The 13,162-nt window shown below is 44.0% G+C and overlaps 1 protein-coding gene across 6 annotated transcripts in view; it reads left to right on the top strand.

The window, feature by feature from the left end:
* LOC137650125 (transcriptional adapter 2-beta-like) overlaps positions 1–13,162 on the top strand; it is a 174,856-nt gene that overhangs the window by 32,743 nt on the left and 128,951 nt on the right. The gene's annotated exons all lie outside the window — the stretch shown is intronic.

Below are 13,162 nucleotides of genomic sequence, written 5' to 3'. Positions count from 1 at the left end.
TACTCTTAATGCTTATTTATATGACAAGATTGTTGTTGGCTGGAGCTTCCTATCCTCAAAGAGGTGGACCAGAAAGCAAGCCAAGAAGTTAGGGGTTATCTGATGAGGTGGCTTATTCCTTAGAAAAATTTTGCCTCTATATGAAAGTCCACATTCAGGGCTACGCATAGTGGAAGTTTGGATTTTTTTTTTCTCTTTTGTTGGCTGCAAACAGGTTATTTGGAGATCAGGAACTGACTCTAGAATCTGAAAAAATTTTGATCTAGGGTTCATTCCATATGTAAGATGCTAGTTCTGGTGAGATGAGTTAGGGCTCACTCATACTCCCCAACTACACTGCAGTTGGCCTATGGCTTACCAAGTCAATAAACATGAAAAAGATAACATGTTAGTTTGAGCCTACCAATTCTTCAAGTAGGAAAAAGATATATGCTATATGAGGTACTCAACTTAATTATCAAACTGGAAGTATTAATCTTCCCTTTACTATCATATAGATAGTCAACCACTAAGGGTTTGTAAAGCAATGGGGTCATACTAGGATATCCCTCTCCTCAACTACTCTGTAGCTGAACCCTTGGCTTGAAAAGTCACTGGTGTGAGAGAGCTCGCTAACCATAGGCTATTTGTTTCAGTTGTACCCCTTCCCTCCCTCAAATACCCATGTCAAATGAATATGGAAGGAGGAGAACAAATCTTCCTCTTAAGGGGGAAAGCTCTGTTAGCTCCTCCCCTTCACTCTTTATCTAATGGGAGAGGAGGGAACAAACCTTTTTCCACAACTTGATTTTATATTCACATACATATACTTGTATGTGAAAATATTAGCTAAGCCATACAAATTGATTGGTTGTTCACTTGTTAATAATCATGTTCATGTTGCTACAGTAAAACATACCTTGTTATAAAACTGCTATATAGCCCACATACTGGTGATTCCCCTTTAGCCTAACCCCACCAAGGTTAGAAACTAACGACTATTAATCATATTACAGTAATGCCTCACAACATGAAATTAATTGCTTCTACAGTGGCTTTCGTAACGTGGTTGTGAGTCGCCTTTCACATGTAAATAGCCTAATTCGTTCCAGACCCTACAAAAACACCACATTAAATGATTATAAAAAGGGTACACTCCACTATACAGTACTAAATGTATGGCTACAATTATTTGGATCATTCAGTAATAGGTGGACCATTGATTACCTGTAAAAGAAATGTATAATTAGAGCAAACATTAAAAATACAGTAGCAAAAATGTAGAACTTTTACCTTTGGAGTAAGGCAATGTCCGAGAGCAAAATGGCGGTCAGGTAGAGGAGGGTGACAAACGGCGGAAAACGTTAAGAAGTGGCTGAAAACGTGAACATTTAACTTTACAAAACGATTAATAAATGACAGAAAATATTAATACTTAATTTTATGAAACACATTAACAAATGGCAGGAAATACTAACACTTTACGATAAACTTTGAAGTTAATTTTTTTTTTTCTTCTAAATTGAATTACATTATGTATTTTCTTCATCACTGCCACTTTTCTTTTATTTTATTTTCTATCTTGCGCTTGGTCTGCTTCTACCGAAGGCCTCTTTTTAAAAAAATTGTCCAAAGAAGCTTCTTAAAATTTTCCTGAAATGACTTGGGAAAACATCATTACAGTATTGAAGCACACGACCTGTGATAATTTTTTCTTGGCGTTGCTTTTCTGCAAGAGCCACCATTTTATAGTAATCATCTAGATCCTCCTTAATTTTTGCCATTGTCGGTGGTTCATCCTCCTCATCCTCGCTGCTAGAATATTCTTCCTGAATGACGTTCAGTCGAATGCCCTCCAACTCCTTCAGGTCATCCATCGTAAATTCCTTTTTGTGCTCCTTGATAAGCTCATTGATGTCAGTTTTATCAACTTCGAGACCCATGTTCGTCCCGAGTGTAACGATCTCAGCAACCTCAGATGGAGCAACAGGTTCAAGATCGTCAACATTTTGGGCATTGTCGTCAGCTTGGCTTTCATGGAAGGCCTCGAAATCTCGTAAGGAGACAGCATCAGGCCACAGCTTCTTCCTCGCAGAGTTCAAGGTTGCTCCTCGAAACCTGCCAAGCTTGATCCATGATTTTGAGGCATATCACAATATCGAAATGCTCCTTCCAAATTTCACGAAAGGTGATGTTTGCGCTCTCAGTGATTTCGAAACATCTCTTGAAGAGATATTTTGTATAAATCTTCTTAAAGTTTGAAATCACTTGCTGGTTCGTAGGCTGGAGGAGATGGATGATGTTAGGTGGAAGAAAGAGAATCTTGATGAAGGATTACTGTGGTAGGATATCTTCCTCGAGGGCAGGAGGGTGAGCAGGGGCATCTTCCAACACCAGCAGGCGTTTCTCTTCCAAATACTTTTTCACAGTCGGGCCGAAACAAACATTTACCCACTCGGTGAACAAATGTCTTGTTACCCAGGACTTTCCATTAGCCTTCCACAACACCTGAAGATTCTCCTTAATCACTTTGTGGGCCTTGATGGCGCAAGGAGTATCGTAGTGATACATCAGGAGGGGTTTCACCTTACAATCCCCACAGGTGTTTGCACAGAGTCAAAGGTAAGCCTGTCCTTCGTAGGCTTATGCCTGGGTAGCTTCTTTTCTTTTGCCGTGATGTACATTTGACAGTTTCGTCGCAGTAGAAGACTGGCTGGGGACTGTAGCCTTCCTGGAGAGTCAACTCGTCAAATTTCTTAACAAAGGCTTCTCTTGCTGGAGAAAACAGTCACGCCCTTAGAAGGTGTTGCTGCTTTGATGGCTTCCTTCTGCTTCAGGATTGTTCCTATCGTAGACGGATTTCGGCCATATTCCTTTGCGATCACACTTAACCGCATGCCAGCCTTGTATTTCTTGATTTTTTCCATCTTTGTCTCTATAGAAAGCATCATCTTCTTTCCCTGGACACTAGCAACTTTCTTGGGACCCATGGCTAATAACGTAACAATGTCACACATGATACAGTACAATACAGTAGTTGCGAATTAAAAATCTCAAACAGTAAGTCGATGCGTACGATACCGCTGCTGAAACAAAATGGAAGAGGAACGCCAATGCGTAGATGCATGATGGGATACAGTACAGTAGATGCTGACCAATAGGAGAACAGGATCTTATGGTGGTAACTAGCATCTGTGTAGGGAGATAACGAATGGGAGCACGGGAGGTTGGTGGTTAGTTTACAGGGTGGCGGCGTACGGATTTTAAAATCAGTCTCGGACACGGTCGGGCTCACGTACCGTACCTCCTTTCGTTGTCCGAAACATTTTTTGTAATGTGTAGTTAAACTCTTCGCATCTCGTTTTGCAGAGTGAAAATTTTGTAAGCAGATTCTTTCGTGTCGAGAGGTACGACTGTATAAATAGGTCGGTCAGGGAATTGTCTGATACTATAAGAGTAGGTGCTATTGAGAGTTACTTACCACTGTACAGTATCAATAAATAACCTTTTGTGATTTTGGCAGAAGCTGGCATGAAGCTATGCTAGCCTATTTTCCTTTTAGTTTCATAATGCTCACGATACTGTATATATTCAGTACACTCCCATGCTAAACATGATAATTGAGTCGAAAGCTAATTATAACAATATTTTATTTGTCCATATTTGTCAGATTGACTATAGTTTTGACAAAAGAGAAGTTATACTATGTAAAATAAAATTAATATGATGAAGAATTTAGATTTATTATTCAATTAGAAACTGAAATCCAATTTTAACACTGCTAAGGGTAAACTGCTAAACCGTGTATGCTTCAAGATGTTGGACAATAGCTAACAACACTTCAGAAATCAATACATTGGTTACTCAGTCGGTGGCTCTTTCAACCGAAATGCAGTTTTTAATACTATTCTAAATGAAAATACTGAAAACCAAAATGTGATTCCTGTAACTTATCTTGATCATATTCCAAGATTCTACAACGATCGAATTATAGATGGTGGCTGGGCACAAGTTGATGTGCAGGTAGACTGGTTCCCAACTGTAGCATTGGTTCGTTCAATTATGTGATGATAATATAGTAATGACATCACCTATAGCAGACAGTTTTCAGCATTGGAGGTGCTGTGTTCAATTTCTAGTGTGCCTGAACTCTAAGGTCCCTTACACTTTACGCAGAGTCAGTGCTTTGCACGGTGATACAATGGCGCTAGAGCAAGGAGAAGAATATTTTTCTGCTATTTATGTCTTATTATGTTCCCTGTTCTAGCTTTTCACAGAAAGGAAAGTCCCTGATGACCACACAGCACCTCTACAAATAAGTTTTCCCTTCATCAAAGACCCTTGTTTGTCATTTTAACAGTAGACAACCATAGCTATCTAAATCCAGTTATACTCCGTCAGTATAATAATTTTTGAGATTTGTGATTATTTCTGCTACTAATCTGAAAAGCTGTTGCTTGTTTGGGTGCTCTCTAAATTTTGTATCTTAAGAGAGAGTATATGGCCTCTTGATCCTCGTTTACTTTTTCTCAGGTACTTTAGTGTTAGCCTCAAAGTGAGTTCTCTCCAATTTTGTCTTGAGATTTTTCTCCTTGAAATTCTACTGGTTCTACAAATTCATTTATATCCTATCCTATTTTTCTTGATCACCCTATTTGTCTTAATTTAGTCAGTTAATTGTATCTTCATATATATATTTTTTCACCTAATCTTGTAAGAGCTCAAATCCCTGCTGCATATCGTGGTATAGTCCCTATACAGTACATGTAAATTTTTCCTGTCTACTAATGGAAACTACTTCAGTGGCAGCACAAATATAAACCCTTGTCCTTTACATAAGATAGAATATTAGCGAAGCTGGAGAATATGGCAGTTGGATTTTGGTTATGAAGGATAAGCAGGTGGCCAGTAGTTTTTGGCCAGGAGCAGGGAAGCTCCGTCCCCCTGCTTGCTTACTGAGTACTCACTTTGGATTCAGCCATCACTAAGAACAAAGGTTCTTATGCTGGCTGAAGTTTCATGGGTTTTTAATTAATTTTCTTTTTTCTTTTCCAACAATTTGGAATTGTTTGCTGCCATGGGAATGCCCATGGGTAAGCAAACTTGGCTTTTAAGTCTTTTTTTTTCAATTTTGATCTCATTAAATCAGTAGGGGAATAATCTTAAATTTCTTATGACAACATTAGTGACTTGGACTTCCTGATTGTCCAAGTTTAAAAAACTGTCGGGAGGAACAAGCTCTCTTTCTTGAATGCAGACCTTATCCTTCAGTTTGTTGCATGCACTTGTGAGCAATGTCTCCGAGCGTGCGATGTTGGACTTCAAATTGTTGTTTATTAATGCGTGCTGATTTACACTCACAAAATTGGAAACTCTGCACGCCAGATCTTGTCTCAGCTCAACGTGCTCTTGATACGCTTATTATTAGTAATCATGAGGTACTCACACTACTACTTAAACAAGTGACAGAACTTCACACGATCCCATGGATTTGCGCACGCTTTTCCTAGCGCTCTCTCCACCGAGGGAAGAGACATACTTAGTGTTAGCATGCCTCTCACACCCTCCCTCCGGACTCTCTTGTTGCCTGTAATTGAGAAGTGATGTATTGGTGAGCAATATGTCTCAACACACGAGCAGGCATGGACTCTCGATAGCTCTCCTGAGTCGGTTATCGTGTGTGTGCCTCGCCCATATCCTCGTCCCAGATGGGGCATCTGGGACGAGGATATGGGCGAGGCGAGGTGTGTCCAGGATGAAGCATGATTTGGAATTCTCTTTGAGAAGAGACCTTTTGACTGCAAGAGCTAGAGGCGCGCTCTCTCCAGCCAATATTCACAAATATGACTTGTAGGTCTGTCCAGGAGACCTTACTGAATATCGAAAGCATGACCATTGGCGCCCAGTTACTCCTGTGGGAGACCCTCGTCCTCAAATCCAGTGCGGTTTGAGATCACCCAGAGTTATTCTTTCTTGCAACAATTATCGATTATTCCCAATCAAATTTGTGTCAATCTCACACCCCTCTCCCCTCAGAATCAAAGAATTTCCTAGAGGGAACTTCCTCAGTATCTTTTTCATAAAAGAAAAATTTCGTTCAGGTCCAGAGTTCCCTGACACTTTGAAGGATGGGAGGTTTTTTTTTCTAACCCGTTTTCTCTTTTTTGGAGAGCTTACATCACAGAAAGTAAGGATCTTCAGTCGGTACCAGAAGGGATTCTTGACCTTCCCGGAGAAATTATGACTGGATCCAAACCTTATTCTAGAGGGGTACTGGGAACAGCCATTCTCATTCTTGATCTTCTCCAGGGGGAGAGGAGTGTGAGACCTATCAGTATCTCTACTCTGCCCTACACCATCTGATCGTGCTCCCAAGAGGAGAGATATACCTATCTGAATATGTGCGAAATTACACACGTGTTCGGTTATCACAAGCTAGCGATGATATCAGGCAATCTCATTTGAAGCACCCTTCGTCCCAGATTGACAGAGTATAGCTGATAAAGAAGCAAATCAGAGTGCAACTTCATAGCATGTAACTTTTATTTGACACTTTAGAAATGGAGGGAAACTACTACTGTACATGAGTGTCTGTTCATACCTTGAGTTCCTTAAGAAGATATTGAGGGAACGGAAGATCCTTCGTTGAAGGTTAACAAGAGTTAGCGAAGGAGTTGTGGTTCTCTTTTTGATGGAATAGAGCTCCATCACTGGAGAACTTCAAGATTTTTTTACAAAACTATGGTTTTCTGAATGGCAAAGAGTTGGCTAGTCTCCTGTCTCCCCATCCTCCCTCAATTCCTCCAGCCGGCCAGGTCCGAGTTCCTCATCCCCGGTGGCTTTTTATTCCCCTGCTACAAACAGGGCATAGAATTGGACCTGCTGCTACAGAGGGTAGGACACTAATCTGCCACAAAAGCATTGTGATAGTTGAGAAAAAAGAAATAGAATAAGAAAAAGAAATTTTTTTGTGTCAACTTTCATTACTGGTAAAACGTTTTGGTGACGTGGGTGGGAGTTAGAGCGGAGAACCGATGGTGGTTAAAGAACGCTAAGTAGTACTATCTGTGTTTTGAACACGTATGCTATAATAGAAGTACATTAAAATAGACCTTAAAAAATTATGAATAAGGACTAGAATCCTAAATATTTTGGTTGGTGGTAGGGGAAGATTTGATGATCCCCAATGTCTCTTATGCTGGGTGTGTCAGGAGGTGTTTCAGTGATGTCTTAGGTAGGGAATGTCGTCATTGGCTAGAGAGTGGTATAATTCTAAATGGTAACAAAAAAACAGACTAAAATAGCTCTTACACAAGCAGAAATAAAGCTTAGAATCCCTAAGACTTTGTTGATTGGCTAAAGAAAGGAGGGGGGGGAGTGCCTAATATCAGGGAGGGAAGAAGGTTTTTTAGTGAAATTTTATGAGTGTGAACTGTGCAATATGGGGCCATGTATTGTACTCATTTGTACAATATATGAGTGATTTTAACTTCCATATGGTTTATATTTGTAAATAACGTATCCGGGACGTTATCGTATGTAACACAGAGCATAATTTGACGTCAACCGATGGCATCTTAACGAAGGGGTTGAAGAGCATGACTCATGACCTCTCCTTCGAATTTTTTAAATTCAAATTACTTTATAGCATTTTCAGGTAGGGGAATGTCTATATTTCATGTTTCAAATAGTTTATTTTAGTGAAAATAATTTGTTTTATGACTAAAACGTCCTTTTCTTATATTAACAAGCGTATTCGGTCCCTTACGCAACTGCTGAGGAGAAAATAAAGTAGTGTGAAATCTTGCGGTCTCATTCTTCATCTTTGGTGAAGGATTGGGCACCAGTGTCTCCCACGGGGAGAGAAACGGTAGCAATCACTTATGAAACTCATAACTTTGGCCTTCCATGACTAATCATCCAATAGTGGAAAAGGGAAGGTAGCTTTCAAAGGAAACAAATGGATACAGTATTTTCATTACATTTCTGTATAACGTAAAGTCCATTATTACTGATGAGTAGGTTTATATCTTTTGACGGCTATTTATTGTGGAATTATTATGGAATAACAGTCACTTCAATGAATTTAGTTTTTTATTTTTACACAAAATCACAGTGCTTTACCATTGTTTAGAGAAAATTATATGAAACAAATTTCTAAAAAATTATATAATCAATTCGCAATGAGTGGAAAAAAAATATTTTGGTTTATAGTGAAATACAAAAGAAAATATGTAAAGCAAAATTGTGACAATTTTATTCTTTAATCAGCAGTAAAACAAATGAACATGGAAATGTAGGTTATTATAGAGTTAGTGAGTACTGTATGTTTATCTGATGGTGACAAATCTTGTATATACCTTGAGGTGGGGGATACCTGCTGCCTCGTAGTAAAGGGGTTAAAGGACTCCGTTTGTATTAGGAAAAATAAAATTTTCAATATTAATCTTACCCGGTGATCATGTAGCTGCAGCTCTGCTGCCCGACAAAAAACCTACGGGCGGGATACGCCAGCGATCGCTATACAGGTGGGGGTGTACAACAACAGCGCCATCTGTCGAGTAGGTACTCAAGTACTTCTTGTCAACAAAGAACCAATTTTCTCTCTGTCGTGCCACCGGCAAGACCTACTTGATACGCTGTTGTTTCTGGAGTTGATTTTCACGCTATTTGGTGAAGTATTCTCTCTAGTTATTAGCTTTCGCTGTACAGAAGTTATCATCAATACTTTATCACTTTCATTGATTAGATTTTGGATTATTTGTTGACGACTTGGATAGATTTTGGATTTCCCCCTTTGACTAATTCAAGATGTCTGACCCTACTCAAGTCCCCAAGTACAGGCAGTGTAGCGCTAGGGACTGTTCTAGGCGTCTTCCGAAGGCCTCTATAGCTCCTCACACCGTTTGTTCCAATTGTAGGGGTAAAGCCTGTCAATTGGAAGATCGATGTGAGGAATGCGCTGGGCTTTCGGAATTCGATTTTCAAGAATTCCTCAAGAATGCACGTAGGCTAGAGAAGGATAGGATCAGGAGGAGTTCGTCTCGCTCTTTTGATTTTTCCTCTCCCCATGCCCCACAACCTATTCCTTCCCCTGTAGTGGTTACACCCGACCCTCCTACTAGCTCTCATCAACCTTCGATGGCGGATATGATGCGTGCCATTCAGGCTCTTGGTGACAGAGTTGAGTCATTAGCGAATGACCGCAATCAACTCCTGGCTGACGTCAGGGAGTTGAAGGAGAAAAGTGCAGTGGGAAGTGTAGTGTGTGCAAGTGCAGTGAAAAGTGTCAGTGTTACGCATGAGGGTGCGTCTGTTCGTGCCTGTCGTCCTCCCAGTCCGGGACCTCTTGCAAGCTCCCAAGCCCAGGGGAGAAGCAATGTCGTACGACCAAAGGGTTCGACAGGCCTTGATCAGCGTACAGACGTACCCTCAGTGGTTGAGGACGTATCTTGCAGAGATCGTCCCACCCACAAACAGACGAGTGAGCCCATTCTTTCCTCGTCTGCAGAAGAAGTTTCTCGACAGAAACGCTGGACCAAGGTCTCACGACCTCTCAAGCGCAAGGTCCCTTCCGAGCGAGTCCAACGGCCCAGGTGTAGCCACTGGGTCAGTTCGGACTCGCCGCAGTCTTCCGAAGACTGCACACCTCCCAAGAGAGGTAGAGTGGTTCCGCAGCAGGCAATCACTCCGTCTGTTGCCGCACCAACCGCTGTAGACCCTAAGTGGTCTTTGCTGCAGTCTATGCAGACTCAGCTAGCTTCCTTCATGCAGGAGTATCGTGCTGAGAAGGTTGACGCTGCACCCGTTAACCTACAACCTGCCACGGTTGTGCGCTCAGCTGACACTGCGGCTGCCTGCTCCCACACTCCGGCTGTGAGAGCTCCACCACCGATGCGCAGTCGACCCTGCCAGACGCATGTTGACGTTAGCCAACGTGCGGCACCCTCCGTTGACATGCGTGAGCTACCGCATCAGCAGTGGGAAGGTGCAGTCAAGCTGCCGTGTTTTGACGCGATGCGTCAGTCTCCGCAACCCACGGCAGTCCCCACCACGCACCACCACTCCGCTTTGGTTGTTGCCAGCTCTCAGACTGACCAGCAGCGGCATGATGTTGGATCCAGTGCAGCTACGCATGCACCCGTGCTGCCGGATTCAGCCGTTCAGCTTTCTTCTCCTCCTTTGCCGCTTCCTCCTCAACATTCGGATGAAGGAATCTCTGATGACGACGAAGCTGCGCATTTGGACGATCAACACTCCGACATAGATGAACCCAAGACTACGCCTCCCTCCTTAGACTTTAGGAAAGTCCTTGCCCTGTTTAAGGAGTTGTATCCGGACCAGTTTGTGTCTGCAGCTCCACGCTCACCTCCCTCTGAGTTCGCTTTAGGCATGCAGTCAGCAGCTCCTGCCTTTACGAAGCTCGTACTCGCTCGCTCGTCCAAGAGAGCTTTAAGGGTACTGGGAGAGTGGCTGCAGACCAAGAAGCAACTTGGGAAGACAACCTTCTTGTTTCCCCCGGCCAAGCTTGCTTCCAGATCTAGCGTATGGTATGCCACAGGAGAGGTTCTCGGCTTGGGAGTTCCTGCCTCTGCCCAGGGCGACTTCTCAAGCCTGGTAGACTCTCCCCGCAGACTGGCTATGAGACGGTCCAAGATTTGCTGGACTTCTTCGGACATGGACCATCTTTTGAAGGGAGTTTTCCGTGCGTTTGAGATCTTTAACTTCCTGGACTGGTGTTTGGGAGCGTTGAGCAGAAAGACCTCCCCTTCGGATAAGGACTCTGCCATGCTCATCATGTCCTGCATGGACAAAGCCATTCGGGATGGGTCTGGCGAGCTTGCGGCTTCTTTCGTGTCTGGAGTTCTCAAGAAGCGAGATCACCTTTGCTCCTTCTTGTCGGCGGGAGTCACACCATGTCAGAAGTCAGAGCTGATGTTTGCTCCGCTATCGAAGTGTCTCTTTCCTGAAGAGCTGATCAATGGGATTGCCGCCTCGTTGATCCAGAAAGACACCCATGACCTGGTGGCGTCTTCCGCACGTAAAGTCACAGCTTTACCTTCCGTGCCTAGACCTAGGATGGACACACCAGCGTCTAGGTTCATTCCGCCCTTTCGTGGCAGAACCTCCAGCAGAGGAGGTTCCCGTGCCGATAGTCAACGTGGCAACAAGAAGAAGGGTTCCAAGTCCTCAAGAGGCAGAGTCTGACTGCCATCTTCTCCAGACAGCAGTGGGAGCCAGGCTCAAGAACTACTGGCAGGCCTGGGAGAACAGGGGTGCAGACGCACAGTCTGTGAAGTTACTCAGAGAGGGGTACAGGATTCCATTCTTGCACAAGCCCCCTCTAGCAACAACTCCCATCGACCTCTCTCCCAGGTACAGAGAGGAGGACAAGAGGCTAGCTTTACAGCAAGAGGTGTCTCTCTTGCTACAAAAGGGAGCGGTAGTCATAGTCCGGGACCATCAATCCCCGGGCTTCTACAACCGTCTCTTCTTAGTAGCGAAGAAGACAGGAGGGTGGAGACCGGTGCTAGACGTCAGTGCTCTAAATGTCTTTGTCACCAAGCAGACGTTCACCATGGAGACAACGAAGTCGGTGCTAGCATCGGTCAGGAAGGAAGACTGGATGGTCTCGTTAGACCTAAAGGACGCGTACTTTCACGTCCCCATCCACCCAGATTCCCAACCTTTCCTAAGGTTCGTCTTTGGGAAGGTGGTTTACAAGTTCCAAGCCCTTTGCTTTGGCCTAAGCACGGCACCTCTAGTGTTTACCAAACTGATGAGGAATATTGCCAAATTCCTGCATTTAGCAGACATCAGAGCCTCCCTCTATTTGGACGACTGGCTTTTAAGAGCTGCGTCAAGTCGTCGCTGTCTGGAGAATCTAAAATGGACTCTGGATCTGACCAAGGAATTGGGTCTCCTGGTCTATATAGAAAAGTCCCAACTCGTCCCATCCCAAACTATAGTCTATCTAGGTATGGAGATTCAGAGTCAAGCTTTTCGGGCTTTTCCGTCGGCCCCCAGAATCAGTCAAGCCCAAGAATGCATCCAGAGCATGCTGAAGAGGAACCGATGTTCAGTCAGACAGTGGATGAGTCTGATAGGGACGCTTTCATCGCTGGACCAGTTCATCGCGTTAGGGAGACTCCACCTCCGACCCCTTCAGTATCACCTAGCTGCTCACTGGAGAAAGGACATGACGCTAGAAGCGGTCTCAGTTCCTATCTCCGAGAAGATGAAGTCAGCACTGACTTGGTGGAAGAACAGCATTCTTCTCAAGGAAGGTCTATCACTGGCTGTTCAGACCCCCGACCACCTTCTCTTCTCGGACGCATCGGACACGGGCTGGGGTGCGACACTGGACGGTCGGGAATGCTCGGGCACGTGGAATCCGGATCAAAGAGCACTACACATCAACTGCAAGGAGCTACTGGCAGTTCATCTGGCCTTGAGAAGCTTCAAGTCCCTCCTTCTAGGCAAGGTGGTGGAGGTGAACTCCGACAACACTACAGCCTTGGCGTACATCTCCAAGCAAGGAGGGACTCATTCGATGACGTTGTTCGAGATCGCAAGGGACCTCCTCACCTGGTCAAGAGATCGAAACATATCTCTTGTAACGAGGTTCATTCAAGACGACATGAATGTCATGGCAGACTGCCTCAGCCGGAAGGGTCAGATCATCCCTACAGAATGGACCCTTCACAAGAATGTTTGCAACAGACTATGGACCCTGTGGGGTCAGCCCACCATAGATCTGTTCGCTACCTCGATGACCAAGAGGCTCCCAAATTATTGCTCACCGATTCCGGACCCAGCAGCAGTTCACATAGATGCCTTTCTTCTGGATTGGTCCCATCTAGACCTTTATGCGTTCCTCCCGTTCAAGATTGTCAACAAGGTACTGCAGAAGTTCGCCTCTCACGAAGGGACAAGGTTGACGTTGGTTGCTCCCCTCTGGCCCGCGAGAGAATGGTTCACCGAGGTACTGCAATGGCTAGTAGACGTTCCCAGGACTCTTCCTCTAAGAGTGGACCTTCTGCGTCAGCCGCATGTAAAGAAGGTACACCCAAGCCTCCACGCTCTTCGTCTGACTGCCTTCAGACTATCGAAAGACTCTCAAGAGCTAGAGGCTTTTCGAAGGAGGCAGCCAGAGCGATTGCCAGAGCAAGGAGGACATCCA

Source organism: Palaemon carinicauda, chromosome 11 (genome assembly GCF_036898095.1).
Source record: "Palaemon carinicauda isolate YSFRI2023 chromosome 11, ASM3689809v2, whole genome shotgun sequence".
Taxonomy (NCBI): domain Eukaryota; kingdom Metazoa; phylum Arthropoda; class Malacostraca; order Decapoda; family Palaemonidae; genus Palaemon; species Palaemon carinicauda.
Note: the sequence above shows the minus strand (reverse complement) of the source record. Positions and strands in the feature narration are given on the sequence as shown.